The sequence below is a fragment of the Topomyia yanbarensis genome, chromosome 3 (genome assembly GCF_030247195.1).
Source record: "Topomyia yanbarensis strain Yona2022 chromosome 3, ASM3024719v1, whole genome shotgun sequence".
Taxonomy (NCBI): Eukaryota; Metazoa; Arthropoda; class Insecta; order Diptera; family Culicidae; genus Topomyia; species Topomyia yanbarensis.
The window spans coordinates 93,736,753-93,750,747 of NC_080672.1; the positions used below are offsets into that span (position 1 = coordinate 93,736,753).

Sequence of the window (13,995 nt, forward strand, 5' to 3'; positions counted from 1 at the left end):
TATGCAAAACCTTAGTACCGGCAACACTGTGCTCCCACAGCGAATCATACGACCCGCGCAGAACTCACCAACGAGACTAGTTGAGCGCTCATTCTCGCGATCCCACCCACCGCCGCAGTCAACTGTGCGATTTATTGCTTGCGCGTGCACAAATTCTCCACCAGTCGCTACTACGGTTACCGCGACAACGTGAGTGAATGAAAGCTCGTAAAATGAACAACCAGAGAGAGCAGGAAAGCTAGCAAGCAGCCAAGAAACATTCGCTCGCGAAAGCCGAAAGCTGTTGCTACCACTCACCGACTTGCGCCTAAGCGTGTATGTATAGAAGAGAAGGCGAAAGAGTCAACAAAAAACACAGCAGTAGCAATAAAAACACAAGCTACACCAACAACAACAAAAACAACAATCATCAACAGCGCAGCTTTTGTAATTTCCATTCGCTCTTGCTTCTCTTTCTGTTTCGTTTTGCTTTGCGCGTACGTCCGTCGGGTTTTTGGATTGGATTGGACCGACCGACCGAGCGCGCGTCGACCGACCGACCGACCGACTGCTCCTCTACCTCAACTACGGAAATTCAGCAAAAGCAAAAGTAGTCGAGAGTAGACAGCCGTTAGGTGATCACACACGGCGCGCGGGCTCCGAACAGTGCTGGGTACTGGTACCTTAACCAACAGCGACTACGACGACAACGTTGCGACGTTCTTAGTTTCTTTTTTTCGTTACTTTTTCTGCGGTCACATTGCTGTGGCTGGTACTTCCCATTTCCCACAGAACCGTTCGTTGGTGGTTCTGAACCGAGTGAGTGTCCCGCACTTCCTACATGGTCCGTTTTGCGGAGGATCATCCGAACCAACCGTTGTCGGTGCCGGGATTGCGAAAGTTCTGATTAAAAGTGACGATGATATGTTAGGCTGTGCTTTCTAACTTGGAAATTTGCTTGAGCTGATCGAGCTAGAGTAGTGATCGAGGTAGGCGCCTGCGGAAAACAGGTGTCAACTCTTTTGTGCGGTTGAAGGAAGCAGTTTTCGCTGGATCGAAGCAAGTTCCGTGTGCAATAAAAAATAGTAGCTGTGCGAGTGGCCAGAAGCAGAATGACGTTTCGAAAAGCACGTTATCTTCTCGAAGGTGCAGCTTCCGCTGAAGCTAAAGGGTGACACCGCTGGTGAGGTGTGAGATATTTTGAAAACAGTGCAAGAATATTTGTTGGGAAAACTAAACGAATAGAAAAGGTGTGTTTTGAAGAAAATACTAAAAAACAAGAAGTTTGGCGCTAAGAAAAAAGTGAGTCGGTGCAGAAGTGAGCAGAACTGACAGCAGAATAGTTGCAGGATCCGGATAACTCGGTAGGTGTGGGTTGAATCCAAAGGATCTACAGAACCGATAGTGATAAAATTTAAGAATAATATGAAAACCAGTTCCAACTAAAAGCAAAAGTGAGATAGTTTCAGCCAAATGTTTTGTGTGTTTCTTGCACATTTAAGGTGGAAAAGTACGATATGGTAAATGAAAGAAGCGGAAAGCGATTATGGTTACGGAATCGAAAGAGAGGAAGCCGCGTGAAACGAGCGTGCGAGTGCGCGGGTTTGTCGGAGGAAGAAGTGCACGGGTAAAGAGAGTGTTGAAGCATAACTACCAGACGACCGGACGGAGAAGCCCGCAGAAAGAAGAGCCCAAAGCAAAAGCTGTGTAGCATTACTACACAAAAGTGTTCAGTTGGATCACACGGGTGACGCTGAAGCGCAGCTACGACCAACGACGACGGAAAGACTCCGCGAACGACGATCGTCGCAAACGCTGGCTGGCTGGTTGGTGGTGCTGGTGAACGTCAGGGATCCCATTCGAAGCCAAAGCCCAGAGCCAGCTTGGATCCAGCGCGAGCATAAACTTTTACTTTCGTTTTGCGTTTCCAAGTTGCGATCGCGTGGCACCGAGGGTACCGTGGATTGCTGCTTCGCGTACGCGGCGTACCGTGGCTGTTCAGAAATCGATGGTGTAACCTTCGAACGCGAGCTGCAGCGGCCGCATTATTATTTTTATTACGAAATGTTATATAATATCTTTTACCATGTTTGTTCGCTCGTTGACCGTTTTCCCGCGGTGATGCCAGCTGGTGAATGGTGCAGAGAATAAACTGTTTTTTTTTCGAAAGTGAATGGAAACGTTCGCAACTCCGACGGCGTCGGAAGTGATTGTGGGTGGTAGCCGTTTGAGCTAAGTGATCGACTTGCGGAAGTGCGCTTCCGGATGTTGGACTTTCTAAGAGCAGGACTGTTTTGTGAGCGTGAGAACTGTAGCTAAAAATGTCGGAATTCTGAATGATTAGAATTGACTGTATTGTTTTACACGATCTGAATCAGCGAAATCATTTTTCGTCGCAATTGTGCTACCCTCACGAACACTCTAAATTCTTCCCGAGCACGGAAAGCATAGGTGTTAATTTCTGCACCTTCTCCGTCGCAAGTCGGTAGACCGTGAAATTCTCTGAGCTCTGCACTTCTACCTCCTGCAGCAGCAGCAATAGCGACAGCAGCAACAGTAGTAGTAGCAATATAGCAGCGCGTGTGCAGTTCGAACCTCCGAATTCCGATCCCCGCACTCCGGACAAATAGTATACTAATTCCAAACCCCATCCACCACAGAACAACCGCTGCTCGGCGACGGCGTCACCAGCGTTGAAGAACTCTCTGCAACACAATCTCCAAGGGGATCGCCTGATCACCGACCGATCATAGAAGGTAAGTTTGTGTATTTGTATAGGAAAAAAACCTAGTTGAACATCGTCAGCAATCGAAGTTGCACAGTGTCCCCTCCCCGTCCCGTAGCGGGCGCCTGGTTGGTTTCGAAGGGATGCGCGAGGTGCGGTGCTGCGATGGGTCGATTTTGAAACCCTCGGCAGTGTCATTGGCTTATTGAAAGTGCAAAACTAGCAGTTTTGAATTTAATATTTCATTTTGTACCACAAATGGCTACAGACTGTTTCTCTTGTTGTTTTTATTTTTGCAATACGTTCTTCCTTCACTTTGCTGATTGTTTTTTCCTTTCGTTCAATGGTGCTTCTATCGACGATGGTGTAGTGGTGTTTGCGGTGGTTGCACTGTACTGCAATGTTGCAACATTTTCACTAGGCTGAAAGTAACCTGTCGGCCAGTTGCACTGGAAGTGAGTTACGTGAGTTTTTCGTTTCGGATTTAGTCGCTTCTAGTTGAGTTGGCGGAACTGGTTTTTTGTTCTCTCGCTTTTGATGAGCAGTTGACGATTGCACTGTTCTTTGATTCATCGTAAATTGTTATAAATTGAGCTTGAGGTTAATTTTAGATTATTTTCTTGAATTCACCAACAACAATAAAGTACGCAAAAAATGAACGTGACAATTGAAACTTATCGATTCACGCAGTTAAAACGACAATTTCGTGCGATCAGATTAGTTTCAGTCCCTTGAATGATTCTCGGATTTATAAACAGACCGGCGGCTTATATATCAATCATGAAACTGTTCGCGGAATAAAAATGAATCTATGAATAATGTTCATAAATTCTATGAAACAGTTCACGTGACGATTGCAAGATCATGATCAGTGTCATGAATATGAAAATTATTGGCGAACGTTGTGAACTTATACAAGAGCACGCAAGATAGATCGTGCAGAATATACCAAGAACCACTATTGTATATTTATCTCCTTTTTCCCACTATGGAGAAAATGGGAAAAACCACATTAGCGCGTAATGAGCACTAAACCTATGACTAAATTAGTTACGAATTTTGCGTTTTGACTGCGTCTCATCAGAATGCGACACTAACTTAGTGACAGGTTGAAGCTAGCGCCGGATTGACGTTAGTTTCAAAAAACGGGGACCCAACTTGTATTCCTAAGCAAACCCTTAGTCAAGCGTGATGTCCCGCTATAAAAGGAGTACCGACTAAGCTGATGAGAAGTTAATTAGTGTCGGATTCTGATGAGATGACCCTCTATACAAATTTTCACGTATTTGGACAAATCTGTGAAGTGCATGAAAACCTTTCCTAGGATTTTACTTTCGACTGAGCGTCAAAGTTCAGTCTCTCCTAATCCTAAGAGTGTCCAATAGTAGCGTTTCGACAGCTTCTTTTTCGTCGACCTCACTTTTGCAACTCTAATTGACAGTATACAACTCTAAAACTCTTTGCTATTAAAAATATAAATTTTGGGCCCTTATATTCTCAAAGTCACGTCACTCACGTCATGTAAATTTCCTTACAGTCACTAGGTGATATTATTTCGAGAAAAGACCTGTCTGTCTTGGTGTCTTATCCACTATGCAGGAGAGTGTCCCCGGTTGTGAGCCGGGTTTTGTTTTGTGCTCATATACTGTCTTTCGATCATTTAAATGCTAAGTTCCATATGCCGCTATAAAGGGTGATAAATAGCTAACTTTCCGCATAAGAAACTATTGATTTTATTTAAAACAAAAAAGTTATAAGCAATTTTCTTAGGAGATGTTTTCTGACCAGCTTTGTTCTTGGTTGTGGTCCATTGAAGAAATTTCACTGAAAATTATAAATAGAAAAATATAAGTATAAAGTATAAAAATTGATAGATAAAGAACCTTTACGAATATTGTGAGCTTCCTGCAAGCAGATATATGAATTTTAATGAATCTCAACATTTCAATCACCCAACACATCCACGTCAGAATTACAATGGATACACATGAAATAACAGTTCTGCATAGTGATACATTTCATGTGTCACGGGTGATGGTATTGAAACATTTTCGTAGCATTTTATTCACGCAAATAATACAATAACCATCTTCATTGGAAATTAAATACTCTGCGATAACTTTTTCTTTCCTTTTTATTGGACATTTTATTTGTCGTTATCTTTAACGCCTGCAATTCGGAAATGTTCTAAGAAGTTAAAATACTACCACAACTTTCTCAAATTTCTTTCCTATGACGTTGTCTGTGGTGGTTAGAGGAATGATTTCGCACTTTCACATTTTGCGATATAATAGTCATATGTAATGCTTTTTTCAAGGTGGTCAACAACCGGGGACAAAAAGTTGCCCAAAAATGTTTGTACTCCACTACTTAGGTTGTGTATTTTTACCAATTGTCTTTCGATAATTTTACACCTACAAAAAATGGAGCGAGGTCCACAACCAGGCACCCTCCCCTGCGAAGCATGTGATTTGCGCGAATCAAAAATGACTTCGAAATGCTTTTTCTCTATTCATATTATATTTTCCGACGGCCTCTGTCCGCACTGAGTGCCGATCACCGACGCGCGCTAGAGAGGTCACTTGATTATCTGAACCCTAGATATCGCCGTATCAACACAAGGGCCGAGGCCAACGGCTGGTTTACTTCCGTTCCGAAGAAAGACGCAACTTCGGCTGGAGTCGAACCCAGACCTACTGGAGTGAGAAGCAGTTACGCTTACCACTCAACCACCGTCTCTTTCGAGATCATTGACGTAAGAGTCTCTTGGCTCGATTCGAAAAAAAAGATAGTTTAAAACCATTTTAAGTAGTTCTGGTGCGAGGTGGCTTCCTTGTGGATGCTGGATTAGCGGGAGTTGGAGTAGATAGACAATCGCAAACTTTTCATCGAGATTGAAACAACAAAAAGGAAGAACTGGTCCATGCATATCGACTCTGTTGCTTGGCAGTTGACATGCAATATAAAATCATATTGAATCTTTGCGCGTTATTCAAAAAAAGTTTCGATGTTAAAGGCTGAAACTTTTTTTTATTTTGAAGACTTCATTAGAAATATGATATATATTCGTTCATTTGAGAGATACGACCACGCAAAGTCAATTTGTTTTTTATCAGTTAACTTATATCAAATTAAAAGTAATTTCAATGTGAACTTAAGAAAATGAAAATCTAAAAGCAGTAGGAAAAATTTGTCAGCATCGCTGATAACATGACTTCTTCTGCGTATTTTAAATAATAGTTCTCACTCACGCGATAAGACACTTATCCGATGTCCAACTTTTCCGAGATAAGATGAGTCGCAAAATTCTCCGTCTCCGTCTTTATTTGACTTTTTCCTTCTCACCTGAGAAGGTGATAAAATATTAATTTCGTGGAAATCAATAAAAACTTCAAAAAATACACTTAATTACAAAGAAAAGCGGCAAAGAAGTATGATAGACTTGTTTTTTTCGTGTTTTGGAATAACGACAGGAAAGCAGCGAGCGAAAAAAGAATACCGTGATAAACTCATTCACTCATTCTCCGGCTGTTTTATTTATCCGGAGAAAAAACACGTTGTATTTATCCGGAGAAGCTGTGTTAGTGCCAATAACTTTTCGTGTGAATATGTGAGTTTTTACTGCCTGGTTGTGATAGATGGAATACATCAATCAGTCAAAGAATTAAATTCCAAGGATTCATGGACACTACGATGAAAAGATCCGGAAATCTTAAAGTTCGAAGTTCCAAAGATCCGATAATCAAAAAGATTGATCATCTGATAAACCAACTATTCAAAGATCCAACTATTTCAAAATTCAAAGCTTCGAGATAAAACAAACTTACATTAAAAGATTCAAAGACTATTGAAAAAGCTAACTACCCAAAAATTCAACCCGTTGATTCAAAAATCTAAATGATTCGAATATTTTGCCTGTTCGAAGATTCCGAGACTAAAAGACTTAACGATCCAATTATCTAAAGCTCTCGACGATTCGAATAAGCCAAAGGACTCGGAGATCCAAAAATCTAAAGATGCAACGAGTATCCAGAGATGTAAAAATAAAACATCAATTGATCCCCGGCATTGTGACTCCAACTCACTCACCTGAGAAGAAACTTATCCCATGTCAAACTTTTCCGGGAGTCGCAACGATTCTCCGGCTCCACCAATTGGGTGATCAGTTTTTATTTTCGCGAGTAAACAAACGTGTCAAAATATGCACTCCATTACCAACAAAACCAACAACGAAGTAGGATCGCCATATTTTGTCACATTTTCAATAAGCCAGCAAGTCAACGAGCACAACATAGAGGCCGTGATAAACTCTTTCACTCCTCTCCGGCGGCTTTGGGTATCCGGAGAAATGGAACGGTGTATTTATCCGGAGAAGTTGTGTGGGTTTTCAAGTGGAAATATGATTTTTTTTGTGTTGGAAGTAGAAATTCATCTGGACGCCTTCACTCGTTTGAGTGATAAATGCAATGCCTGATTAATCCCAAAATCCAAAGATCCGATATATGCGAAGATCTGAAGATTCATAGATCCAATGATCGAAAGATTCAATGTTCAATATTTCCGGAAAAATACATCTACCAATTGAAAGATCCGAAAATCTCATTCATTTACACTAAGATTCCTTGATTTGCTACTTCCAAAATAAATATTATGTTTTTATTACACTGTTGACATAATTGGATCGTAGTACTAGGATAACTAAGAAAGTTAATATTACGCTAGGGAATTGTTGTACCAAGACAATGTTTGTCGAATTACTGTCTTCAATATCTGCAACTGTAAATGCAAGAACACAAGAGGTATTGTATACGAATAACTCACTTTTCTTATGAGCATAAGCACGTAGAAATCGATTTAGCCGTCTCTGAAAAACGGATTTGAAACTAATTCCGGAATTTTGTTACTTCGTCCGGGCCTTCCGGAACCATTGGACGAGGCCAAGCAATTTAGCATTCATTGTAGCCACATTTTTACCTTTGAAGTATATTTGCGACATTTGTTTATTTCAGGATTTTCTATGTGATCGTGATCGCATTGAAATTTAATAGCAGTCAATGACAACATTCTACTTTTCGTTTGAAACTAATGTCGTTTTCGCTTAAGGCAGAAACTAACTCAGTTTCGGACCTAACTGCTGTCGAACCGTTTGTTTGAAGCCAAATTCAAACTTAGGTTATGCGCCACTGAACCAAAAATTGGGATGAGTTCTAACCTGAAAAATAAAAACAGTTTGTCCAGAGTGTCGTTTAAAACTTTTACAAAAACTGTAACTAGCTGGGATTTTTTAAAAAAAAGTTATTGCGATTTTAAGATATATGAATTTATTATTATTCACTTTATAATAAGTGAGGATAAATGTTAAAATGAAAAAAAAAACAAAATTTTTGTTCGAACATCGAGCTCAAAAAGAAGCCAATGTAAACATCGAAGACTCCACCAAAGGTGCCAAAAGATTACCCTACGGCTCTGTCAATCTCATCCAGATTTATTCATAGTATAGGGTGTTGTTCGTAAAAGAAAAGGGGATGAAAGAATAAACGTGCTCGAGTTGCACAGCACGAAAATATCAACTGAAAAGACTTCAAAATAAAAAATAGCGAAAATATTACAAACTATCGCTTGTTTACTTAGTTCCATAGAAATACAATGGTATAGATTTGTGGTCATGGGAAATGAAGCAGCCCCTTCTCTTTTTAAAGCTGTAGCAAAGATCGTGCAGTAAGTTAGATCAATTGTAATCGAGAAGACAACCCTACGGCGTTCCGCGAGAATTGAAGTCTACTCGATGTCGGGAAGAGTTTCGCAAATTTCGCAAGTTGTCGGTCATCAACGAGCTCTGCACTAAGTTGAATCTCTGGTTGAAATATCACATGAGATTTTTGGTGATCCTGGAAGCGCCGGAAACTCCTTGACTTATATCAAATTTCCAAGATCAAGAACTCTTTACTTCGGCTTTGTGACAGAGCTTGCTCGAGCTGGCATATTTAAAGGGCTCTAAAGAGAATTTAAGCTTTGTAAGGAATCGCATCTTCCTATAATTTTTGAGAGCAGTACATTAGGATCATCATAATCACACTCCTAAGCCAAGAAAGCATATTGATTTGTCGTGGTGAGTGGATAGCTCTTTTTAATATTTCTGCAAATGAGTCCCAAGTTACCAGTAAGCATTATAACGTAGCCTAAGATCTGCTTTAAATCCACTTATAAAGCGGTATTAAGAAGCCTCGAAGCCCTAGATACTGATATAGTGCTGGTATTATACCAGAAAAGGCGAAAAATAGTGCTATTACTGTGCAGAGATTGACAGGTCGTTTTTTCAGCACCAATGCTATTATATAGCACCAGCGTACAAATGTCAAATTTGAAAGCCTATTATTGGCACTACTAATGCTATTAGAAAGCTTCAGTTGGCTGTTATTGTCCGCCATGGTTTTAAAACTATTTCTTATGTTTCCTTTCGGTATGATGAGCAAAAAGGAAAAAAAAATTAAAATAAAATGTTCAGTTTAAAACCGTAATTGACTCTCTTCTAATGCATTGTAATTAATATCTATAATGGTTTTTCGTTCTCACATGATATGAATGTTTTAGTACGTCTCGAACTGATGTACCTTGGCTTGTCCTTCGCGGTAAGTGCGCTGCGTTCACTGCCTGGATTATATTGCATATGTTCGATTGAAATGAAATATGCCGAATATAATCTTCAAGAAGAGTTGCATAACGAATAAACCCACATCATTACAGTAGCAATGGCTTTCTATTTGCTCTATAATGGCACTAAATGCACATTAAAAGCTGTGCATGTATGCATTATTGATGCTAATATAGAGCTTTATTGCATTGTTAATGCTGTAATGGAGTTTCAATGCAACATTAGTGCAAATGTATAGCCAATATAGTGCAATGGTTTAATGCTTATGGTTACTTTGGGGAATTAAAGCGCTTTTTAAGGGAATGCTTCAGATTTCTCGGACGCTTTTTATACACGTGGCATGGTTATATTGAATCTCCAGGCAAAGATTACTTGACACGTGTTTGAAAGGATACACCATTTTGTCCCGCCCAGTGCGATTGTCATTCAAAATTGTTGCTCTTCGAGTAAGGGGTCCTTGACATAGTCAACTAGGTGCTTCAAAAGATCCACGCAAGACAAACTCGAATCGGTGACTGCACCGTCGATCTCAACATTGTGAGCGGGCATATAGACACTGTAGTCGTTCATAAAAGGCTTGTCGCGAGTAACGTAATTTGCTTGCTTCAGTCACAATAACACAATTCGGAACATATCTGGGCACACTATCGAGAAAACTGTCACGATGGATATTTCTGCGTCAGTTCTTGCAGAATAAGGCTGAATATGTCGGATTACCGAGTCTTCGAATTGTTGTGTAATAGAAGTGGATTGAATTCCCTAATAAATCGTCAGCTCAAAAAACTGGTCTACACATCCAGTCCGGCGGAGCGATCTGTTGCCTTCAAGTATTTCCCAAAATCTTCCGACAAAATGCTCCACCCGTTACCTGTAAACATCTGACTTTGAATGATATTAGAGACAAATCGGCATCGAGCTCATATTTAAAATTTCACAGAACTATAATATTCTTGGCGCTGGCATTACTTTCCGGTTAGATTGGTTAGACAAATGCCGCAAAGGGCGCAAGACTGAAACTCCGCCAAGGGCGCCCGAAGGCCACGCTACGGCTTTGCCAACATCTACGTTTCAATCCTAAATATCGTGGAGTATCTCCATCGCAACGATCTGTTGTCTTCGACAGAATTTTTCTGAATGATTTTCTGACTCACTTGAAGTTAGGTAGGAACTCTAAAAATCAATTTAATTCACCTAACAGTGAAATTGAACCAATCTAATGTAATTTATCACATTTTAATGCATTTGTCCAATCAATTGCCTTTGGCTGAAAATAGATACAAAACTCGTAAGCATGTAGTCACTTGTTCTAATCTAGATCAGAAAGGATTTTCTGTGTCCGTAGAAGTAATTAAAGTTTGGATTGGCCTGTGGATTATTTCAGGTTCCTTCTTAAAAATTACTGACCATAGTCGAGTCTGCCCAGCTCGACCGCCCAGAAAAAAACGAATTTTTGAAAACTCAATTGGCCCTGAGTCGATTTATAGTTCCACCAGGAGTCTGCTTCCTTTATGCTTTGCGAAGTTATTCTTGGGTTTAACTGAACAGTATTAATTTGTCGCCCAATAATGTACCCAAATATATTTGATGCTAGCAACTCGCTCAACCATATTTTGTCTTGGAAATGTTCAATTTGGGTTTTTCAACTTCAACCAATCACTAAACTTTGATAGTTCAAGGTTCATCACCCTTATGCACTCATCGAAACTATCACCAATGATAAACAAAACTGTGTCATCGGCAAACAGGTTTATTTCCGCATTCTTCAACATTTTTCTCATGTCGGTAATGTACAGGACAAACACATGAGGTCCTAGCGCACTACCTTGTGGCACACCAAGGTTGATTTCGGCTTCCTATGATGTAGAGCGTACACTTTTTAGGTAACCGCAAAACCACTCAAGAACATTTCCTCTTACACCATACCTCTCCAATACACAAATCAACTTACGGCGATCAATTGATTAGAACGCTCGTTTTAAGTCAACAAAAATTGCTAAAACAGCCTGCTGACCTGCTTTCATAACAACAATAATAATAGATTAAGCGCTGTTTCACACGAATAACTTTTACGAAACCCGGATTGTTCACACAAAAATATACCAGCACCATCAACATCGAGTGAAAAATATAGGAATTTAATATATTAAATTTCAAGCCTATATGGCCTGAGCCCGATCAAGAATGAGCAAGTTCTAAGCGCGTTATGCAGGTTAATCAAAACATTTCTTGGACAATTGGATATTTCAATACAACGTTATAAAAAATTGATTACAACTTAAGATTCAAATATGGAATCATTAAACGCGAATCTTTTATATCATATTGAAAAGAAGAAAAAAAAGTTTCCATTGCAGTTATAAAAATCCCTTGTTGTACACGTCTACGTGCTATACCGCATGTCGAAAATCATCCTTGAAAAATTAATATAACTATCAGATTAACCATCGTATAAAGAACTGCTCATGGGTTAAATAAGGAAACATACATATTGGAATTAAAAATTTTATTTTATGGTGTAACTTTTGTAATGTATAAATTATTTATTTTAATTTATCATTTTTCTTCGACATTTCGGGTGTTGAGTCTATTTTCGCCATGTTTCGATTATCAGCCTACCCATTTGAAGCCGTTGGTTAGAGCAGAGTCTGCCATCTTTGTTCAACGCATTGAGTCAAATGAAAGGCGCAACAATAGGGGCACTCAATTCGGGTTTTCGTTGCGCTCAAACACGAGAATTTCACCATTTTCAGCGCATTTATGTTATTATCTTGTTTCTTAACAACGAAGCAAAGCTATTGATACCAATTTCTTCCAATTCCATTGATTGTAGGCCAAGTAATTAATGAATTAGTGAAGCACCCTCCTTAGTATGGTGAAAATAGGCACTTTACCCTATATGGTAAACTCATTTAACTTAACACATCGTTCGAATTCATCTCGTCAGTAACTAGCACCAATTTGGGACCACGTTGAACGATGTAGGGAACGGTGGGGAGTTGTGAACACCGTCAATACCCGCTAAGCTAAAAATTATAAAAATGTGGTAACTACTGTTAAATGTTTCTACTATCGTGACGTCACTTTCTCATTGGCGAATGTTGCATTAAATCAAGTTCTTAATCGCCCCGTACCGCTGTCGCGAATTCAGGTGACTTAGCGCGAATCATGTTGTCACCTGCTCATTGTGAATCAGATCACTTTTCTATCTCACCATTTTTTATTTTTTAAATTTTACGGTGACAATGGGGGGGGGGAGAATTACCGTAATTACCAGGGGGTAGTTAGAGGTTTGTGACGAAATGCTACGAGTTGGGGGGGGGGGGGGGGGTGAAAAATCACTCAAAAAATACTACGTCATGTATGGATCGTCCCTAAGACAATTTCTCGAAACAATGCGCTTTTCACCACCTAATTTTCATGGTTTTGAAAAACCTATGCCAAATGTCGTGTTCCCAATTGAAACTGTAGTACTTTGCTCTTTGCTCGATAGTGTAAAACCAGTGCAGGGAACTAGTTCTCGCTGCATATAGGGTAGACGTGCCCTTATTCATCTCATTAGTCAGTATGTCACATTATTTAATTGATAACTCGACTTATAGTGACTGGATTGCGCTTAAATAGGTATCATCATCTTTGCTACGTACCTAAGAAGAAGTACAGTTAAAAATTTTGCCTGTAAAATGTAAAATGCTCCCGTTTGAGCGAAGCGAAAAGTCGAGTACAACGTACCCTTATTCATCCTACCATTTGAGCTAATGCGTTGAATAGAGATAGCAGATACTGCTCTAACTAACGTGTTGAAATGGGTGAGATGAATAGAGGAGCTAAGATGAATTAGGGAGCAGTAACCCTATGCGTATTCTTCCAGCTTCAAGGAGAGAGGATAAACTCTTCTCGAAGAAAATGTAAATCTGATCAAAATGAATCTCCATATTTCTCGCTTTCTTTGGATGGGAGGAGATGGTTACCATGGGAGAATGATATGCAGATGGCCAAGCTGTATCTTACGTGGGACCGATAGCTTTAACCACTGATCATTAGGGAATATTAAAAATTGCAGGCGACTTGCAGAGCTTCTCTGTGGAGCTTTTTGAAATAAATTAATGATTTAACTTGAATTTAACAAAATTTACACGTACTTCTGGTGCATCTGAAATCAGTCAAAATTCTTCGCCCATCCCTTTGCTAATGAGATCTCGGTTTAAATAGGCTCGCTAGTAGTAGAACAATGGGACATTGAAATGAAATTGTATGGTTCACTTTCCTCTGGAAAAGTTTTGCGTGACATAATTTTGAACTGGTCATCCTTATACTTAATGAAGGTGCCACATGTTCGATAAAATTACAAAAAAATCAACGATGACTGATTATCATTTCTTATTTACTTTTCCAGTGAAAAAAGCACCATTTTTTATCAAAAACAAAGTTGCACTTTGCAACAACCGAACAAAAACGGGGCCAACTTTTCGAGTTTCGACAGTTCCGTCGAAATTAGCACGTCTGTGTTTGAATTCTTTGTTCTTATAACAGGGTGCACAAATGAATCATACCATTCACCGGTTCCGATTTGAGCTGCTAATCGAATCCCTTCCGAGCGAGAATCGTGATGCACAGTTCGAGAATCAGTTGCATCAAATGC

General features: G+C 39.7%; 1 protein-coding gene across 2 annotated transcripts in view; it reads left to right on the top strand.

The window, feature by feature from the left end:
• Positions 1-605: 605 nt before the first annotated feature.
• Positions 606-13,995, top strand: part of LOC131693618 (transcription factor Ken 2) — a 236,950-nt gene continuing 223,560 nt past the window's right edge. The window contains exons 1-2 of one of the 2 annotated variants that reach the window (XM_058981564.1): positions 606-1,343; positions 2,640-2,735. The gene's annotated coding sequence lies outside the window, so the exon portion shown is untranslated. The remainder of the gene's footprint in view (positions 1,344-2,639; positions 2,736-13,995) is intronic. The other variant, XM_058981565.1, reaches the window with a different exon arrangement.